General features: G+C 46.4%; 1 long non-coding RNA gene across 1 annotated transcript; it reads right to left on the bottom strand.

Moving 5' to 3' along the window:
• Window positions 1-4,856: 4,856 nt before the first annotated feature.
• On the bottom strand, window positions 4,857-14,258 carry LOC120505847. Its single transcript, XR_005628357.1, has 3 exons — window positions 13,786-14,258; window positions 12,471-12,745; window positions 4,857-7,579 (listed from the first exon to the last, which is right to left on the bottom strand). It is a non-coding gene; the product is annotated as an uncharacterized LOC120505847 (long non-coding RNA).
• Window positions 14,259-17,013: the final 2,755 nt, after the last annotated feature.

Below are 17,013 nucleotides of genomic sequence, written 5' to 3'. Positions count from 1 at the left end.
ATAAAACCTTTAAGCCTTTAAAACCAAAGTCAAGAAGAACAAACCCCAATGGCCTTCAGAATGGAAAGCAGATGAAGTTGTTCATCAGGGAGTACTGGAAGCAATGGAGATTAGTTTATTTGTGTATTATTTAAATTACCGTTAGCTGCTTTCCAGTCCACCATACACTCAGGATCTCTAGGATTTGGAAGCTGAGTATTTGTACTGAGGTTTCAGATCTCTCACCCCATACCCCCCACCCAAAAAAAAAAAAAAAAAAAAAAAAATCTTGTTAAAAAGAAACTACCTGCATTATGCTCTCTGTGGAGGCTGCTGTAAATGGCCACTCTTCCTTCCATTAGTTTTATTACTGAGAACCTCCCCGTTCTGCCTTTGCTCCTGCTTTAATTGAAGCTTTGCTAGCAGATAGCCATCAGAAAAGACATCTGCAATTCAATTAGATCTGTGCTTAAACTCCTGATCTCTGTGAAACCGGCCGCTGCCAGAACAGAGTGCCCTCCATGGGCTCACTTGGGGCTGCAGCCTGCCGTGCTTTGTGCTTCATCCCCCTCCTGCCCTGCCGGCCCCACTTACAGGTGCTTGAAATGAGTATCCATTCCTCACAGGAGCCTTGTAGGAGCTCATTTTCTCTTCCTTGCATAGCCCGAGAGAAGCTGGAAACTTGGCACCACTGAGGAGCTGTGAAACCTGCTTTATAATGTACTGAAAGTGGTTACTTCTGTACTCTGCAGAGTAGAATCTTTCTGCCACGAGAGGTAAGATGTTAAGGAGTTCCAAAGGTGTTCCAGGGGTAACTTATTGCATCTTTTGCATCATCTTCATAGACATGAAAGCATGATGAATTTATAGGACTGTGTCCATACTAAAAGAAGCTGGGCTTTTTCGCTGACTTAATTCAGTCTCTGGTGCTGTAAGTGGTATTTTCCCTGGTGCCAGCTACTCCAGGGCTACCATTCCTGCTTGCACTGACCCTATGAGGTGACTGAGGTGAGAATCAAACATCTGGGCTGGCCAGAAGTGTTCCTGTAAGGAACACTTCTTTGGAAATATTTCCATGACCCTAGAGGTAAATGTTTGTCTCTAAGTGATGTCAGGCTGGTCCCTGACACGAACAACAACCTTGTTTATAAATGCTCCAGAAGGATGTTGCAAAGTGCTTCAGTGGTCTTGCTTAAAGCATTTGTAAGAACTGATTATAACGACTTGCAAAAATCACAAATTAAAGAAGCCAGAAGGGTTTCTTTGTAGAAAAGATATAGTTGATGAGAACCCCAGATCTGAAGAGTGGTTTGCAGCTCACTGCAAGCTGCCTTCAGGGAGAGGTGGCCCCGAGTTGATAGAGGGAAAACCAAATACTTACCTGGGATGGGAGAAAATCGAATGGGGATCAGAATAATGCAGCTGAGTGAAGCAGATGGGTTGGGGTGCTGTACCTGTCTGTGCCCCCGAGTACAGGGCTTAGCAAAGCCTTGGTGAGAAGCCTGCAGCCGTGGGCTTTCTCTGTCTGCCTTTCACAATGTTGCTGCTCTTAGTTTGTTTTTAATAAATCAAGTGAAATCTTACAGGGGAAGGAATTAGTCTAGCAGGGGTCACTTCTGTTTTAAAGAGTTGACAGTGAGGAGGTTTGGGGCTGCTTTTCTACTGGAGCATCCTCAAAGCCTGCAGTGTTTGAGCTTGCTCCTGGACAATATGGGTTTTGGCAAAACACATGCATGTGCCTAGACCCCCCAGGCCATGCATAGTGAGCCTGTGGGATCAGGAGGTGGAAGGCCTGTAAGACAGGTGATACAGGAGCTTTCAGCTGGCCACTGCCCACCCACCCTTCCCTCGAGGAGCTCCTTGTGGGGGCTATGTCCCTGGTGAGGCATATAGGGCAAGGAAAGGGCTGCACCTCTGCACCCTATAGCCCAGAGGAAAACACTTCCACTTTCCATGGATTTTCTAATTTCATCTCAGCGTGGCTATTCATAGGCAATCTGCAGGTAAAATTAACTTGTACCACAATTCTCTTTGCATCTCACCACACTGCTCCAGTGGCAAGCACCCCTTTATTTAAAATATTTTCCTTCTGGGGATGTGAAAGTACAGGTATCAGTTAGTAATTTAGAGATGAGAAAATTCTTGTATCAATGCTTAAAAACTAATGTAAATAAATATAAAACACTCCGTAGAAGGCCACAGCAGTTCTGCATGCAGTGATACACATCCCAGGGGGAAGGAAGGATCCTTCCAGCAAAGCCTGTCAGTTCATAGCTGTTCCAGCCATAGAATCTAGGGAATTTAATTTCCAATCTAGGCAAAGGTTGAAATGAAAACACATACACCCTTTTGAGATGTTGCAAATGAATACTCTCAGACTTTAATTTTCTTTTCAGAAAAAGAGAAAAGCAAACTTTATTTTGGGTCTAAATTTTCACAAAAATCCATTTCTATATATACTTCAAAGTTTGCCAATAAAGCTACTTGGCAACATCAGTACAGAGAAAGGATATATCAGCTATCATCTATGTTAGAGCAAACCCAGGATAAACCTTCAGTATTGCTAATTTCTGATGACCTTATCATGAAGCCAGATAGATTTGATGTTCCCATTAAAATGTGAGTTCCTGAAATAATGCTGCTCCTGTGAGATTTGTACCTTCTATTAAGAATGAGTCAGCTTCTAGCCTTGGGTTTCTGGGTAAAAGAGCTGAAAATATCAACGAGCTGAAATACACCAAGCTAGAAATCAGAAAAGAAATAACAGAAAAAAAATTTCCAAAATTGTTTTTTAAGATTAAATGACATATTTCACCTGAAATTTTGGATAGTTTGACAGCTCTGAAATCGTGTTGCACCAAACTTGTTCTTGTGCTGTGACAGTGACACAATCTGCCTTTGGTGTCATGGTGCCCTGATCCTGCAACAAATTAATTAAGGGTTTGGGGTTGAACAAACACAGGACTAATCTTTCTGTTTCACGAAGTGAGACTGAATTTTTTTCCTTTATGTGTGACAGTTTTGTGATATTTAAGCATATGCAGGATTTTTAACCTTAAATAACATTTATCTCTCTCCCTCCCAAGGAGCATTTTGTATTTAGTGTGTTTTATCTGGTGACTCATATTATCTGCAAATAATCAAGCTGAAATACTAATTGCTTTTGAAGAGGGAATAAAGGATGACATTGTTCTGGATCATCAAAGGCAATTCAATCTGTTCCTCAAGGCAGGAATAAAGGTTGCAGCCTTGTTTACAAAAATGGGGAAGGCAAGGGGCTGCTCTCTTTCAGCTGTGCAGATGGGTGAGGAGAAACAACGTTCAGATTGGGGCTATAGAATACTCCAGCTCTACTGAGCCTCTTAAAAGTAGCATTTAGTTCAGAGGCAGTGCTCTTCATTCACTCACCCCGAGAGAACCTGGAGGGATTTTATTATAGCTCTGCAGCCTGGGCAGTGTTTGGGACCAGCTGCTTTGTAGAAGATTGCTTCCCTGGTGCTCTTGCAGACTGTGCCCAGGCACCAGGGCTAATGCCCTTCAGTGCCCAGGGCCACCCTACAGCCAGCAGTGCTTTCTCAGTGGCCCCCACAGTGGGGGCAGGTCTGTGGATCCAGAACTCTCCAACAACAGGTTTCCTAAAGATTAGGTTGTGTTTTGAAGGGTCAGGAGAAAGCACTGACTTTTCTGTTTTCCAGAAACTGCTGGCTAAGTTAATGAGACTAAAAAACAGCAACAGCCATTTCCAGCAAAAATAACCAGTGGCAGTAATGGCCTCATCTCCAGTCTACTACATCAGAACTTCATCAGGAGCACAGCAAAGCACAGGAGAGTTGTTTGAAAAACTGGAATCATAGAATAATAGCATTGCTTCTGGTTGGTTGGCAACTCCCAACCCAAACCTCTAGCCTCCCAGGCTCTGGATTTAAAGGCCTGGAGGAGAAGCCATGTGAAGAGCGGCTGAAGTCTCTTGGTCTGTTCTGCCTGGAGGAGACTGAGGGGACCAGACCTTGCAGTCTTCAAGTTCCTCGTGAAGGGAGGAGCAGAGGCAGGCACTGATCTCTTCCCTGTGGTGACTGGTGACAGGATCTGAGGGAATGGCCTGAAGCTGTGTCAGGGGAGGTTCAGGTTGGATATCAGGAAAAGGTTCTTCACCCAGAGAGTGGTTGAGCACTGGAACAGCTCCCCAGGGAAGTGGTCACAGAACCAACCTGACAGAGCTTAAGAAGCATTTGGACAATGCTCTCAGGCACATGGTGTGGTTCTGGGGGATGTCTCGGGATCTCCTCCAGTCAAGATGACCCCAAGACGTGTTAAAAGTCTCTTCCCCAAACCAGCTGTCGAAGAAGGAGTCAGAAGTCTTTGGCTCGTGTTCTCAAGGTTGTTTATTATTTCTTATCTAAAACATTTTCTGTCTGGCCTGCTGAGGTCTGTTCAGCTCTGTTCAGCAGGTCAGTCCGAGGCACACTGCCCTCCCACAGGGCTGGCGTTGTCTTTTATACTATAAAATACGTATTCGATATTTACAGTTATGTTCCAATACCTATCACATATGTTAGACAGTGACTTTCTACTCTACACCAATCCCAGAATGCTACCATCACCAGGAAGATGGAGGCTAGGAATAAGAAGGAAGAAGAACAGGACAACACCCAAATCCATCTTCCCTCCTAGACCCCTATAGTAAAACCCCCATAATTTTTCTTTTCACCCTGTAGCTACTACTATTATGCTACTTAAACTTTTGTGCCTTGTAATTCTTCATATAAAGTTGGTAATTTGCTCCATGGGTTGAGATCAAATTCCCAAGTGTCTTTGGCTTCCTGCCCGGATCTCCCCGCCCCCGCCCGGGTTTTTAGCCATCCAGAGCACCCAGAGGGATGTCCTGGGTTCTGACAGGGATGGTGCTGTGCAGGGCCAGGAGTTGGACTCAATAATCCCGTGGGGTCCCTTCCAACTCAGCATATTCTGTGATTCTGTGAATAATGATTTATTGCACATTACAATACTTACTGCTGGGTTGAAATGACAAATGTACACAATCCTATGGCTTTTGGTTTTGAGCAATTTGCTTTTAAAAGATGAGAGGCTGATCTAAGGCTTAACTTTTCTTGAGCCGCTGTTCCACTGATGCTGGAGAGTCATTTTCCAGGCTGTGAGCACCTGCTGATCTGAAGCATCATGGGATGAAAGCAGACCCAAACATGAAGGGACCTGTGCTTGGTGCCTGTTTGTGCTGCACATACTGACACAGAACCCTGGTGTGCAGCGGCCTGGGCTGTGCTCAGACGTGCTCCATGTGTTGATGCCGCACCAGCTCGTGGTTGTGTTAGACAAACAACTCGCTGTGCCCCCGGACTGGTGCTGCCTTGGGTGTCTGCCTGACCCTGGGTGGTGTGATACGAGTCCTTCAACCCCAGACTGGTTCAAATGCATGCTTGAAATGCAGGGATTTGGGAAGCCAAGGACTTTTTCCTAGCAGGGTTGGGTGCCTCGGATGGCACATGCCTGGAATGGGAGGTGATAACCTGGATCACCAGCACAGCAGATGCCATTGCTGCTGTGGGTGAGGATACAAGATCACGCTTGGGAAATCCTGAGACTTGTTATCTACTGGCCTGGGATTCATCACATGACTGCAGGGACAAAACAGCATAGATATAGAATGACTGAACCTTTAAGGGACCTGAGGAGGTCATGTGCTCCAACTTCTCACTCAGAGCAGGGCTAATCTCAGCATGAGGGCAGATCACTCAGGACTGTGTTCACCTGAGTTTTGGAAACCTCCAAGGACAAAAAATCTACAGCCTTTCTGGGAAACATCTTCCAATGTTGTTTGGGGTTTTTTTCCTAATACCCAATCGGACTTTTCTTTGAAGCAACATTTCTCTTGGCCCACGAAGCTTCTCACCTCATTTGGGGTAAAATAATTTGGAAGTTTCAGATGAGGAGGAGTGCCCATCTTTTCCCACTGGTGAGACCTTGTGCATGCTGCTTTGCTTCTGCTATCCTGGGTTGCAGACACCTCCACCAGCTGCTGTGTCCACCAGAGATAACCAACCCTTCCTCAGCTGTGACTGTCCACATGGAAAGCTGGAATAGCTTCTGCTGACAAAGCAGGAGAAAACCTGCTTTTAGTGAGAGGATGAGAGGCTGGTTGACTTTACCTGCTCCACCTGCAGCTCCCGTGGTCAGGGGCTGCACACTCACACCCAGCCTGTCTGTGGTGTCCATGTGTTGGCACAGGTGACTATGGAAGAGCTCATCTTCTCTTCAGAATGCAAATTAAGATAGAAATTACAATGTGCATGGTTTTGTTAGCTTGTTTGTTTTTCCACAGTGTGTAGCTGCAGTATTTCTGTTATTGGAAAGCCATGGGCTCTCTGTGGAGTCACCCTGCATCCCAGGATAAAAGGTACACATGTATGGGGGGCTGGTTGGAGCAGTGCATTTGAGAAATATGAAATAACCCTCAAGCAATGAACTTATTTAGGAATGACAAAAGAGCTAGCAGGTGATTCCTTTGTTCTCTGACAGAGACAATAATATTTAGTCTATAAATAGGCTTTTTAAAAATGCTTTTTAAGTTGAATCCACCAGAATTTTTTCAATTAAATGTTTTTGACAGGAGACACTGATCAAAATTAAAATAACTCAAAAAATTGGCCAATTATGCTACAAAAAGGTCATGAATCTGTAGGGGAAAAATATAATAGGAATGCTTTCAATTCATAGGTTGCTCATTTTTTTAAAAATCTGGAATTTCACAGTGATATTTTTAAAGTTATATGTTCTGTAGGGTTTTTTAACATCATGGCTGACATGTCATGAAATCATCACGGCGCATAATAACATCTTATCATTTCTAGCTCAGAGTGTTGCCTGTTTGTTGTAGTGAAACAGTTTGGCACCTGATCAAAGTGTCTCCTGCCTGTCTTGTAAAAAAAATAACGTCAAACTTCCATTACAACACAGACAGGAGACACTTTGATGTAGAAAAGAAAGTATGTTAGTGTTTACTAAGTGGCAGATGGTTTTAATAGTTTTAAAATGAAACAGAATAAAAAAAATAATAAGGTTTTCCCATATAATATGCAGGACAAATGAAATGCCATGAAATCATATGAAAAAAACCCTAAACCAGAGATAAAAAGCAGGAAAGAGTATTTCTTAAGAGAAAATAACCTTTTTTTTGGTAAGGGTATTTTCCTTTGTCATTTGCTTTTGACCAGGCTGGGTTTGCCAGGCATTGAGTCTGCCCTGCACTCTGCTGCTGGGATGTGGGCATGGAGCTGGCAGGGCTGTGAGGCTGGAAATGCCTGACTTGTTTAAAAAGAGAGATGAGGTTGACCCATGTGACAAGGATGACTCCTGCGTTGTTGCCATTGGCTCGTTTAATGTCCAAGGAAAATTCCAGATCAGCAAATATGCCTATTCTTGGCAAATACTTTTCTTAAACAAAAATAAAACCCCGAAGAGCTGCCCAATCTGGAGCATTAACTTGAGACAGTTATCTGTGGTACTTGGGGATCTGTTCCAGGAAACAGCGTGCTGAGCTCCACGTCTGACTCCAGCTATTTGAGAAGAGGGTGCCAGCACCACACTGTATGCGTAAGCATATAACAATAACCATTATTATTATTATTATTATTATTATTAGTCCTCCAGCATCAAACAGAATCATATTATAGCATCCAGAAATAAACAGACACACAAAATGCTTCCCGGTGAGAGCAGAGGGAAGTTAGACCAGCTTCAGGCTGGCTTACCAATATGGTTTAAATCAGGACAAATCAAAATGTCCTTTTCTGTTGCAGGTTCTTGTAGTTAGGTAGGTTGGTATAAGCCTAGTGAGGGTTCCTATTCTCCTCTGATAACTCATCCTGCCCTGCTTTAACTGTTATCCAATAATGTGAAACCTTCACTGCTGATTGTAGGATCATTTAGGTTGGAAAAGGTCATTTAGTCCAACCGTAGAGCGACAGCTGAGCTTGCAGCTGCCAGCAGCGTGGCTGGCTGGTGCTGGGACATCCCACTGGTGTCCTACCACAGGCTTCCAGCTGCACAGGCATCTGCCAATTGGAAGAGCAGCTGACTGCTGGCCTTCCTGTATCGCACTGTGGCAAGTCCTCAGAAGACATGAGATGGCCAGAAATGTGTTTGCATTTGTGCCACCAGAACTGGGGGTGTCCAAGCCCGAGGCACAGCTGTGTTTTCGGGACATGTGGCAGTTGGGTTTTGGAATGGCTCTGCTTCCTGCCTGTCCCTGAGGGCCTGCCTGAGCCTGCAGTCCTCCTGTGTGCTAAGATGCTGGGCATCTACCTGCCTGACCTGTCTGCAGGATGGAGCCAGCACAGCTCGCAGAGTGTCCTGAAAACTTTTCACTGTGACATTCCTCATATGTGGCTCTGTCGGGTGCCAGCAGCTTTCCACTTTGGTATTCATACCAGACCTCCACGTGCTTGTGGAAAGCAAGGCCATGGCACATGAAGGGTTACTGCAGGAGGAAACACAGGGTAGAGGAAAGACAGATTTCAAGCCTTGAGTCAGCCAAAAAAGCTGAAATTGTAGGAAGCTGCACTGAAAAGATGAAAAAAATAAAGCAAAGAAAGGGAGATTTGAATGGATCCAAGCCTGCTGAGTGGTATAAAGGAGAAAAACAGTGCCGGCATGAAACTCTTCCAGCTGCTTTCCACAGACCCGGCACAGCAAATTTGTCACAGGAAGTAAAGCAGAGAAAGGGAGTGAAATGGGTCAAGGCAAAGGGGGACAAGGAGGGACGCTTTCTACCTCGGGCAAGGCCAGAGCACGGAGCTCACCTCTGCATGTGAGCCTGTGGCCAGCGCCGGATTTTGGGTGCCCTTGGAGAGGCACAGCAGGGATGTGGATGGGGAAATGTCCCCTGGGACTGGCAAAAGCAGCTGTGTCAGCTGTGTCCCCAGCCAGTCAGGGAGAAGAGCGAGCAGTGGCTGCTCGGCCTGCCTTCTGCAAGGCCTGTCATCCCTCCCTTCATGCAACAGGTGAACCGGGGAACACACACACGCACACACACACAAAAAGAAAAAAAAAAAAAAAAAAAAAAAGAAAAAAAGGAAAGCGAGAAGCCACTCAGTGCAGGAGATGAAGTAGTTATGAAGAAGATCCTTCCAGGTGTGACATGGTGTGTCAAGAGTGTCCACGGGGGAAGGTTACCACTCATGCCCGGTGGGAAGGCAATACCAATCAGCCAGCCCTGCGAGGGACTGAAATGTTAATGGTTAATGACTGAAAACAATGGCCCATTTGTGGAGGCGGCAGGGTGCTTTGCACCCCCAGAGGGGGAGGAGGTGAGTTTTTGGGCGTGTGATGGCAAACCTCTGGTCTGCATTAGGCGGAGGGGTGAACAATCACCACCGGAGGCTACAAGCCGGGCTGTGAGGCCGATAAGAGCAGATCCTCTGAGGTGGGATGGTGCTTTTCATCATGCCAGCTGCCCTCCCTGACACAAGTCAGCTGTAAAACTGCCCCCACACCTTCTCCTGGGAAAGGTCCTGAGGGCTTTCATCCCTCCTGATGGGGCGTTCCTGGATCAAGTGCACTGATGTGAGAGGGAGCTGTCATGTCTCAGAAGGTGTCACAAACCATCAAAGAACCCCAAAGTGCCCCCAGACTAATTTCTGAGGTTTTCCACCAGAGGACTGAAAACTGACCCCCAGGGGAGGTGCCAGGGCCTTTCCACTGAGCCTGAGTGTATTTGAACCCATTGGACTTTGTGTTTCACGGGCTTTTATCCCACCCCAACAGATCAAGACTGCGATCATCACTTTCACCCAGGGACACTAAATGGCAACAATCAAGTCTTGCCGTGAAACCAATGGGTGGTGATATGTTTCTACTCTTACCGTTTCTTTGTTTCTTCTCCCTTGCACATTTTTGAGTGGTATTTTTATGTTTTCATATTGACATATTGCTGTAGATAACAGTAAGCAAAACGGCTGCATGCCTGCTTTCCATTGCGACCAAACTGTTCTAAAATAAGCCCTACGTATATACATATCTTTACAGACACTGATCATCCAAAGTCCTTTCACTCTAATCCACCCCAAGGGATCTGTTAATAAGAACCGGGGCTGACCTCACCTTTTGGGGTTGGGCGTGACAAACCCCTGCTGGATGGGACCCTGGGGCTGTGAGCCCAACTCCGGGGGGGATGGGATGGGATGGGATGGGATGGGATGGGATGGGATGGGAAGGGATGGGGAGCAGTTACCAGCGAAGAGGACGTTAGATGACATGCTACGGTGATGCGGAAAAAATCACTGGGAAGAGAATTGATGGCTGGTCCCATAGGAAAAGAAAGCTACAAGAAAGTTGGAGAGGAATATTTTACAAGGATATGTAGCAATAGGACAAGGGGCAAAGGCTTCAAACTGAAAGAGGGTGGGTTTATTTTAGGTATTAGGAAGAAATAATCTTCTTTGAGGGTGGTGAGGCACTGACACAGGTTGCTCAGAGAAACTGGATGCCCCATCCCTGAAAGTGTTCAAGGCCAGGCTGTATGGAGCTCTGAGCAATCTGATCTAGTGAAAGGTGTCCCTGCCCATGGCAGGGAGTTTGGAAGGAGGTGATCTTTAAAAGCCCCTTCCAACCCCAACCACATTATCATTCTATGAAAAAGGTTTGATGGGTAAAAGCCACGAGGTTCATGAATCTGTAGCAGCCAACCTGAGATGCATTGTGTGCTTTTCACCTTTGGTATTTAGAAAAGTCCCATAAGAACCATGCTAATACATAAAAGATACAGGCCTGTGCATATAAGCTCTGTGGTCACTTAGGGTCCAGCCTGGGAAGAATTGAGCAGGAAGAGGATGGAAAGAGCTTTCAGTGGCATATACCAACAGAAACAAAAGCAAGCTGTTGCTCTGCTCTTGAAGGTGGCAGGTTAGTAGCAATGGCCTGAAGCTGAAGGAGGAGCAGGACGCAGGTTAGACTTTGGGATAAGGGCTGAGCATTGAGAAGTCACCCACTGGGATGAAGCTTCCTGGACTTACATAGATCTTGGCAAGTGATTCAGAAATGGCTTCTGCCAGCAGGAAATGTTTGCCTAAACACAGCTCCCCTGGCCATCTTATTAAAGTTGGAGTTTCCGAGAGACAGCACTAAACCTATGTCATTATCAGTGCTGTCTTTTCAAGTTGGGTCTCTAGATAATAACACTAATTCTGTTTCTCAGGCAAAATTTCCATGTGATTTGCTGGAGGCTGTGCACAAAAAATTAATGTCTCTCAGAGTTTGATACTACAAATGTTTCTGCTCAGAAATCAGTCTGTTGATTGAGGAGGTCATTTCATGCTAGAAAAACTGTGTTGTCTCTGAAATCCAGCCATGAGCTTAGGGAGAGGAGGCTACCTAGTCAAGTGTGAGCTGTTTACTTGGTCTCCACCAGAACATGCTTGAGCTCCTGTGCTCACTGCTTCCTCCACTTCCTCCTCCTCCTTCTTGGCATCCCAGGTGCTCCAGGGCAGACTTTGTTTTCCTACAGGGCTGGTTCAGTGTGATGATAATGCAGGAAGAGAGCACAAGAGACAACTTTGTGCTGTCTGCCCAAGGATCCTTGAAATGGCTGGACACCTCGTTGTGACAAGGAGCAATAGTTTGGAGTTAACGATAACTTAAGACATATATCTAAGAAGCTGTTTATAATGTGTTTGTAAATAATTTCCCTCTTAGCTAAAGGTCACAAGGTCAGAAAGCCACAGAAGTCCAAGTATGGCTGTTCTTAAGCACCAATTCCAGCTTGGCCAGACTTTGCTGAACCCTTGCATGGAGATAGCCTTACACAGTGATTTGTACTAACACACTTGTGTAGAAACATGCTGGGATACATCCAGCGTGACCACTGGAACATGTAAAACATGCCTTTGAAAGCAATGCAAGGTTTGTGGAAGCTTGAGTGGGTTGGAAAGGCCTCTAGGTACCAGCAGAGCACAGCACAGCTCAGGGACCAGATGTTCCAGTCCCCTGTACCCCACATCCCTGCCTGAAAAGGTGGCCCATTTCATCCCTATTAGAAGTCTCTAACGAGCTTATAACCTAAAACTATAAATACAGGAGCAGATTTTGTCACCAGGGCTCATCCAAAAGTCTTCCCTTGAGAGTGATTAAAGCTATTGCAGATGGCAGCAGTGACATTTGCTGCCCTCCCAACATCAGATAACAACCCTCAGGAGAAGAGCCCACCAAACCCCTTGCACCACTGGCCAGGATCCCAAGTACTGAGCAAACTCCCACCAGCTTTCATGTCCAGATGTGTTTTCTGTCAAGACTTAGTAGCCATTAATTGTTGAACGCTGAAAGTTTGGGGACGAGAGGTAGCAAATCAAACTTTATTGCTGTTTCCAGAGCTGCTTCCTAAGGCACAAACACAAGTTTCAGGGGGAACTATGCCAGGCTGGTGACTGCATTCTGTTTTCCTGCTTTCCCTTGATGCCCACCCTTTGGAAGCATGTTCCTACCTGATCTGCAGACAAAAAAAGCCAGAGAGAGCCAGCAGCTGGATCCTACAGGAGACTTCTCCTGTGGCTTCAAAATATGGGTGGGGAGAGGGAAAAAAGGAGTTTTCGGTTGTTACTGCGTTGCTCTTTTGCTCTGCTAGCTCATGTAAAAACAGATGCAGAAAGACAAGATAAGGAACTCTGTGGTTTCATCTTGTAACCTCAAACAGCAAACACTCCTCAAAAACAGTTTACTATGTGGTCACATTGCTTCGAAGAAAGGATAAGAAGCTCAACTGAAAAAAACACAATATAATAATTGAAAAATAATATTTAATCACAGAGGAGCTATAAATAAAATAGAACATGCCCTGAGATTTGAAAGCCTCAACAACTCAATAGCATCTCTCTCTCAGAAGGTTTCTTCTTCTTTTTCTCTTGTAGAGATGCTTCAGTTGCTATTGATACAGGCACCTCCTCCCAAAAACTGGCTAAATGGTTTACCCACCCCCCCACCCCCCAAGTCCCATCAAAATAGATGCTTTTCAGCATGTGCCAGGAATAGCCTTATGTGAAATGTGCTAAGACATTGCAACTTCTATTGGGTTTATTTTCTATTGGGTTTATTTTGAGTGAGTACGATGAAGCAGCATAAGGCAGGGCTCTGAGGCTGGGGACAAATGTGGAAAGGAGAAGTTCATTAATTTATAGTAATTTTGAACTGCTGAGTTTCGTTTTCATGTGTACTGCTAGCATGGCACTACAGAACAGGTTGAAGATTTAAAAGAAAAAAAACAAACCAAAAACCATTAAATACCAATATGTTAACTACAGCACTTGCAGCTTCACAGAAAAAAACAGATGTTCTCTAAATGCAGATGTTGCCAGTTCTGAAATAACAGCTGGCATATACTGATAATTACTAATTGGACTCATCCAGTCAGTAGAGCTTAACAGCGACAGAGTAAAGGCAAAGTAACAGACTGACTCCTTCCCCCAGCTCCAGAGAGTATCTGAATTTCTACTCTGGCTTCCCTGTCTTCTTCCTTTTCCTTGCCATTTTTAATTTCAGCCTTCCAGCAGCTTCTGTTTCCTGTGCCCCCATGCTGGGTACCCATCCCACAGATCTTGTGGCAGGTCCCTGCTGGCACCTGCCAAAGCCACCCCGTCCCCAAGGCAGCTGCTGAGCAGGGAAGGAGGTTGAGAGCAATCAGCCTGAGGGGTGTCACCCACACTGGGCCCCCTCCCACTGAGGGCAACGTGTCTGCCTGATGCCAAGCATGGAAACTGAGCTTCAAACACAATCTTGGTGCAGGGAGTGTAAAGTCCCACTAACCTGCACAAGGCAACTCAGCAGGAACATCACCTTAACCCCAAGGGGTGAGACCTGGAGCTGCGTGGGGCTGTGGGCAGAGGAGACACGGGGGCAGCAATGGAGAATCCCAGCTGTTTATGCTGTGAGTGGTAGCTCCTGCTGTTAGTCGTGGGCACTTTGAGCTAAAATGCTGCCTCACACATCGACGAGCAGCAGAAGTGAAAGAGAAAAACAGACTGACTTGATTTAAAGTAAACATGAGAAAAACAAATCCACCCAAACCCTCACGCCGTGTTATCAGAAAGGTACCAGGCTGCAGGAATGCTGTGGGTTAAATTAGCTTGTAATAGCTGATTTTGAGTTGCATTTTTTTGCAAGAAAAGCAAATCAACAAATTTTTCTTAAGGACTGGAAAATGCCAAGAGCTGTAACATACTTCTTTTAAAGTTTGTCTTCAGAGATGTGAGGACAATTCAACAGTAAAGCTGAATTGTGGCCAAACATATCTGAGGAAGAGTCCCACATGGTGTAGTGGTCATTCTGCCTGGCCACACAAAAATTCTGGCTGTAGATCTCCCTCTACCCCCTTGGAACACCAGAAAATCTCCTTCCTGCCTTCCTGGGGAAAATTTCACCACTGGGATGCAGGGAAGGGAAAGGAGCACATCTGTGCACTTTCCACCTATCTCCTTTTCTTGGTGGGTTTAGACCAAGGAAGAACAGCAAATTAGTTTTGAGTCGAGGCTGGAATTGAATTAAAAGCCCTCTTTCACAAGCCAGGTTTTGGCTATTGCCAGCTTTGGCAGCCTGAGTGCCGGTGAGCTGGTGGGCCTTTGTGGCTGGATGGGCTCTCAGCCCAAGGAGCAGGGCCAGATCTGAGCCTGGGCACAGCTGCCACAGCAACAGGGGAGATTTTGGATCCCTTGGGCCACAAAGCCTCCCTTCTCCTGAGCCATCTGTGTATAGAGACAGACTTACACATTCACACGGGTTTGTTTTTCTTGCAGGGTGTGGCTTGACACTTCCTCTACTGGTTTCACTGGGTCAGAGATACGCTTTGCAATGAACAGGCAGGAGGTTTTCCTCCCTTTTGAAGAGGAAATCTGGGAAAAAGAAGCCCTGCCTTCTCCAGGCCCCAGGGGAGCATACTTGAGTGACCCTCAGAGAGCCCCCCTAATGCCCCCCACCACCCCCACACCCCCTCAGCATCGTCTTACTCCAGCTGGGCTGCCTTTCCTCCCTGGTGGGTGGGGGTTTCACTCTGCTTCACACTTGCCTTCCAGATCCATGGTTTGGCCACCATTGCTCTCTTATTTCATATCTACATTAATTAATTGTAAGTACATATACACAAATACATACATATATTTGTGTTATCTCTGTGTTTTGGGTATAATTCTGTCATACCACCTTTTCCATGGAGGGCTGGTGCAGGAGGGATTGCTGGTGCTCATTTCTCTGGCCTTTGAAGTGTGCACATCTCCGTGAGTCCCCTTGCCCACCACAGGCCGTGGCACTGGGACACATGGGAGGCTCCATGGGAGGTGAGGATACCTGCCTAGAGAAGCCTTGCTGGTCCCCAGTGTGTCCCCACTCTGTGACCCCCATTCCTCCTGCCACCTGTGTCATGCTGTGCCTGGACCCCAAATCACTACATCTCCCCCAAGTTTCCACATGCTCTCCCATGCATCTCACTACTTCTCCACACGTCCTGCTGTCTTTCCACACCTGTCCTTCCATGTTTGCCTACATGCCTTGCCACACACCCATGGGTCTCCTGTGTACACCCATGGGTCTCCTGTGCCCCACATGCACCTCCCCTGCATCCCACCTGTCCCTTTGCACCTTCTTAAGTGTCTCTGTGTGCCACACGTGCTTCCCACACCCTTCCCACATCCCACCAAACCCCCTGCACGTCCCCAGTGGTCCCCAAAGCTTGTCCCACTATGTCTCCATGCCTGTCCCTTGCACCCTCCTTGTGTGTTCCCTACCAGCTCTCCCTGGGCAGTGGAGTCTGCTGACATCTTGGCACACTGTGCTACCAAACCCTGAGGTGTCAGTTCCTGATTTTGGGAGAAGCAAGGTTACCATCTAAGATGAAAGCCAAAACCCCTTTCCTCTCACGAAAAGCACTACTTGTTTCAAGCCCATGTGAGCACAGTCTTGAGTGTTTTGGTGTAAATTGCCTGCTTGTGACACACAAACCAGTTCCTGAAAGAGTGTAGCGGGCTCTCTGGCTGCTTTGGTCTGGGGCTGTCTCAGCTTTCAGGATATAACACGTCCCCAGGAATTATTTCAAGCTGTAGCAAGAAAACACTTGGCAAACTCTGTCCAGCTGCTTGCAGTAGCCCTGAAACAAGATCTGTGTTGTGAAAGTATGACTAAAGATGGCAGGAGAGAGAGGGTGCCCCATGGCATAGCTCCATGGCCAGGTGACTTCTACTGTAAATAATGTAGATTGTTATTGACAACCGAAAAGCAATAAACCTATTGCAACATGCTTTTTAGGCCAGCTTTTGGCTGGCAAACAAGGAATGTGATGGACCTTCCCAAGGCTGGTATTCTGGTGTTTGCTTAGGGTATTGACATTTTATATCCCATTGTTAAAGGCTGGGAAAAAAAGTCAGTTATTGATTGGGACAGAGCTATCTTTGTGGAAAGGCGTAGAGGCCTCCTTTTCATATTGTTTGCATGCTTTCTCATTTACTGGGTGTGGAGAGAGAAAGGCTGTGTCCATGATGCTGTGTGGTGCACAGACCTCCCACCCTGCGTGGGCACTGAGGTCACAGCATGGCTGATGGAGAGGGCCATGTTGTGTGGGTTAGACTGCTTTCACATCCAGCCCAGCATCCATCTCCAGATGTGGCCAGTTGTTTTGGGAGGAGGGAGGACAGGGTTTGTAATTCTTGCCCTGCCAGGCTCTGAGATCTTTGTTCACTTCCTGCAAGTTCCTAGTGCTTGACCTGCTTTCTTGACTGCTGCCGAGGGCTGAGCTCGTGCTTTGGCGGACGCTAAACAACCTGGCTCTGGACCAGCAGTGGTCTGTGCAGAGCCCATGTGAGCCCAGGACCCTTTTTTCCCCCCTCCAAATATCTAGTTTTGCAGTTGTATGTGTTGGATTTGTTCTGCCCTTTGACCCCTCACCGTCTGCAGTTCTCACAGCCTGTCCTTGTCCTCAGACAGCTCCTTATCAGTGGCCAGCCCTCTCTCCTCCCTCCTCACCCCTTTTCCAGGCCGTTTACGAAGGAC

Source organism: Passer montanus, unplaced genomic scaffold (genome assembly GCF_014805655.1).
Source record: "Passer montanus isolate IOZ18808 unplaced genomic scaffold, ASM1480565v1 scaffold36, whole genome shotgun sequence".
NCBI lineage: Eukaryota > Metazoa > Chordata > Aves > Passeriformes > Passeridae > Passer > Passer montanus.
This window is presented reverse-complemented; position numbering and strand designations above follow the sequence as displayed.